The 4,674-nt window shown below is 36.2% G+C and overlaps 1 pseudogene; it reads left to right on the forward strand.

The window, feature by feature from the left end:
* Positions 1-3,199: 3,199 nt before the first annotated feature.
* Positions 3,200-4,144, forward strand: LOC117031011 (olfactory receptor 52B2-like; annotated as a pseudogene).
* The last annotated feature ends 530 nt before the right edge of the window (positions 4,145-4,674 follow it).

Below are 4,674 nucleotides of genomic sequence, written 5' to 3' on the forward strand. Positions count from 1 at the left end.
AGTTAGAGTACCCACTCTCTCTGGTTCCTGAGCCAGTGGTCTCTGGAGATGGGTTGTATGAGTGCCTGCTCCTGTTTAATTAAACGAATGCTCCCTAAAGACCTAGTGGGGTAGAAGCTCTCTCCTCACCCAAAGGGTTCCTGCAGATAAGGACAAATACTATCCTAATTTATTCCAGAATCTGCATTTGGCAGCTTCTTTCACATACTGGGGAAGCTCTTTCTCTTGAGTTGGGGTAAGTTTCTGGGAAGAGAATAAATGTTTGGTTCCTGGGATTTTTAGATTATTTCTTGGAATAAACCCAATGGACTGTGATTCAGATGAGATATTCTTGAGTTTTCTGGAAGATGTAGTATAAGTTCCCACTATGCAGTGTGTATATCTTGACATCTTGAACTGCTGCAGACATTTTTGCTATGCAGGACTGGGACTAAGGTTAATTTTTTTCCGAGATCATTAAAGTAGCTTAAAAAATAACATTGAAAAATAGGTATATTAAAACTCACATTAGTTTAAGTTTAAATATATTACGTATATGAAAATTAGAATTTAGTGTAATTTTACTGGATTTAATGAAAGAAACTCATAAATAACATTTTCAAAATAAAATTATGGAAAAATTTAATGATTAAAAACACATAAAAACATGTATATATAGGCTTCCATTTTTCCTTTTGCCTCAGGCTACCATATGGCTCAGTGAAGTACTGTCAATCCTAGCTTTACTTAACATTTTGATATTTTTTCATTATAGATATTTTGTATTAATTTTGATTTTAAAAATTTTATTAAAATATTATTTATCTTGTTTACTGAGATTTTTTTAAAGATTTTTTTTATTGGGGAAGGGGAACAGGACTTTATTGGGGAACAATGTGTACTTCCAGGCGTTTTTTTTTTTTTTTCCCCAAGTCAAGTTTTCCTTTCAATCTTAGTTGTGGAGGGTGCCGTTCAACTTCAAATTGTTGTCCTTTCAGCCTTAGTTGTGGAGGGCGCAGCTCAGCTCCAGGTCCAGTTGCCATTTTCTAGTTACAAGGGGCACTGCCCACCATCCCTTGCGGGACTCGAGGAGTTGAACTGGCAACCTTGTGGTTGAGAGTCCACCCATGTGGGAATTGAACTGGCAGCTTTCGGAGTCAGGAGCATGGAGCTCCAACTACCTGAGCCACCGGGCGGGTCCCTGTTTACTGAGTTTTTTGATACCCACTTAAATTTTGCACCTGAAGTAAGAGCCTTACTCTTTTCACTTTAGTTCTGGCCATAGGAGAGTCAACAACTGGAGGGCAGGCCTGAGAGTCACAAAGAAATGGAACCCCTAATGAGGTCTTGAATCTTTAGATAAACCTGATACTAGAAACATAATTTTCAGTTTCTGGAGCAAAGACATTTCCCTTTGTGTGAAAGCCAAAATGGGATTGGATTTTCTGTTACTTATAATGTAAACTGTCCTGATAAAAAGAAAAAAAGAAAAAAAAACTACATTATGCATTTTAATCTTCAGTTTGCTTTTTCACATAATTATATTGCCATGGTTAAGACTCCTTTTTAAAAACATGGAAACAAAACATTTCATTTTAATATATGTACCATAATTTATTTATTGTCCTATTGATAGATATGGAAATTGTAATAATTTCTTTTATTATTGCAACAATATAGCAATGACTACCCCTATAGATTTATTTATATGTTCTCATGTTGTGTCTTTAACTCTGAGAACTAATTGTTTTTCCTATGTTTTTTCAATATGATAAGAAAACTATAATATTTCCATATGTCACTGGTTTTCATTTCTTTAAATTTTGAGCATCTATTCATACGAATATTGACCATTTATTCATACCAACTTTTAGTATTTAAGGATAATAACATTTTGCCCATTACATGTTTTGTAATGTTTTTCTCCTAGAATTTTCATTTATTCTTATCTACATTTTTACATAATTACATAATTCAATTATTACTGACTATGAAATATGGTTTTCTTATATTACTCAGGAAGATCTTTCCAATCCCCCCCAAATTTTCCTGTTTTCTCTTAAGACCTTTATTTACATTTTTAATATTTTTGTAGTTTTATTTTTTAAAATATGCACCTTTAATTTATCTGGAATTTCTATTTCTTTACTAAATGAGGAGGGAGCTAATTTTATTCTTTTGCAAAAACAACATTGTCCAATATCTTAATGTCATTAATTGAATAGGCCTTCTTTTCCCCACTAAATTGAAATGCCGCTTTATCACACTTTAAATTCCAAATATACTTATATTAGTTTTTGTGTTCTCTATTAAGTTGTATTGATCCACTGAAGAGCAATAACCAGCATTTATTTAGTGTTTTTATACAAGGCACTATACTAGGCAGTTTAAGAAAATATTAAATGTATACCTTGCAAGATGAGTAGCAGTAGTTTTCACAGATTGGGCTTAATTTCTGAGATGTGAAAAACTTGCCTTCTGTTAATAATCAGAAAATTGGAAGTCCAGAATTTGAATCTGGGGAAGAGTTCCCAGATGATAAATATTTAAGCTGTGAGTTGGAAGATCAGTAGGTTTAACTAACACCAAAGGTATGAAAGTATGTTCCAGATTAAGAGAAAAGCTTGAGAAAAGTCATGAAGGTTTAAAAATTGTGTGGAGAATGGATTATAGTTTAATTTAGCTTTGTCAGAGTTCCTAAAGTTGATCAAAACTAGAGAAGAGAGTAACAGTGGGATTGCGAAGTCTTTGCAGGCTTGAGCAGGTGGGCTTTATCTTATATTCAATAAATCATACAAAAGTTGTATGAGAAAACACAATTATATTTGTGTTTTGGGCACACCATCCAGGTTGCAAAATAGCTGATGGACATGGAGGGGTTGAGGATGGGAAGCTGGGAGGTCGGGAGACCATATTAGTTAGTATGCTATTGTAGTAGAAAGGGTGAAGGATGACCAAAGCCTGAGTAGGACCATGTAAGTGAGAATGGGGAGGCATGAATGGATTCTAGACATTGCTGAGGTATGATCAGGAACTTTTGTTTATATTTATGTTTGTCATGATAATGTAGGAAGTGAAAGCATAACATTATATACTCTAAGTCATGGCATTAGTGATTGATTCCATTATCTAATATTCGACTTTTAGTGAAACCTATAGCTGTTTCTGCCCACTGACTCTCACTTTCTGTAGTCTTCATAGAGAGATTTTAGAAGCAGGCATGTTTGGTGCTAACCTCATTATACCCCACCCCACTGTGTTCATTCTACTTGGCATTCCAGGACTGGAGAATTACCACACCTGGCTTTCCATCCCCTTCTGCTCATGTACATCATTGCAGTCTTGGGAAATGGAGCCCTCATCTTTGTTGTCTTCAATGAGCGCACCCTCCATGAACCCATGTATGTCTTCGTATCCATGCTGGCTGGCACTGACATCTTGCTGTCCACCACCACTGTAACCAAAACCCTGGCTATCTTCTGGTTCCATGCTGGAGAGATTGCCTTTGATGCCTGCATCACTCAGATGTTTTTCACCCATGTTGCCTTTGTGGTTGAATTAGGAATCCTGCTACCCATGCATTTGAACTTTATGTCGCTATTTGTACTCCTTTGAGATATACGGCCATCTTAATTCCTATGGCAATTGGAAAAATGACCCTGGCAATCTGGGGATGGAGCATTGGGACAATTTTTCCTATCATATTCCTGCTGAAGAGGCTTCCATGCTCTCAGACCAATATCATTCCCCACTCATACTGTGAACACATTGGTGTGGCCTGATTGGCCTGTGCTGACATCACTGTCAATATCTTGTACGGCTTAGTGCCAATGGCATCAGTTTTGGTAGATGTTGCACTCATTAGTATTTCCTACACTTTGATCCTCCAAACTGTGTTTAGACTTCCTTCCCAGGATGCCTGACACAAATCTCAATACCTGTGGTTCCCAGATTGGAGTCATTCTCCTTATTTATATATATCCCATCCTTATTTACTTTTCTGACTCATTGCTTTGGCAAGAATATCCCCCACCATATCCACATCCTTCTGGCAAATCTGTATGTGTTAATTTCTCCCATGCTTAATCCCATCATCTATGGAGCAAAGACCAAGCAAATCAGGGACAGTATGGCTCACATGTTCTCTATTGCAGGGAAGTCTTGAGAAAGCTCACAGTTCCTTCATAGTTTTCTCTTACCAGCAGGAGAAAAGAGAATTTAGGCACTATAGTGTGTTGCAGCAGAAAGAACATGGACATTGGAATAAAATGCATCTGGATTCAAATCCTGACCCCCTTTCTGATTTTTGACCATGGGTCTGTTCTCACCTTTTGGAAATTTAGTCCTAATCTATAAAATGAAACCACTTGTATCTGGGCTCTAAGGTTTATGTAAAAGTTAAATTAAATATGTAAACTACTTGTTACATTGCTCAGCATTTAGTGGGCTCTCACTGTTAGCTATAATTCTAACTTGAAGTTTGTACCTGAGGGAGATGTTTTAGATTTGATGTATATGAGATTTCTAGTATTTTCAGAGGCTCCTCTGCCTTTTCCTCCTTCCCTTGTAAGACTATATGATGACTATCACCACCTCCAACACCACTGCCAACATAACCACAAGTTTATTGTAAAAATTAAATTAGATAATGAATATAAACGAGTGCTTTTAAAAAATTAAGCTGTTGAAAAAGAT

The sequence above is a fragment of the Rhinolophus ferrumequinum genome, chromosome 11, assembly GCF_004115265.2.
Source record: "Rhinolophus ferrumequinum isolate MPI-CBG mRhiFer1 chromosome 11, mRhiFer1_v1.p, whole genome shotgun sequence".
In the NCBI taxonomy this organism is placed as follows: Eukaryota; Metazoa; Chordata; class Mammalia; order Chiroptera; family Rhinolophidae; genus Rhinolophus; species Rhinolophus ferrumequinum.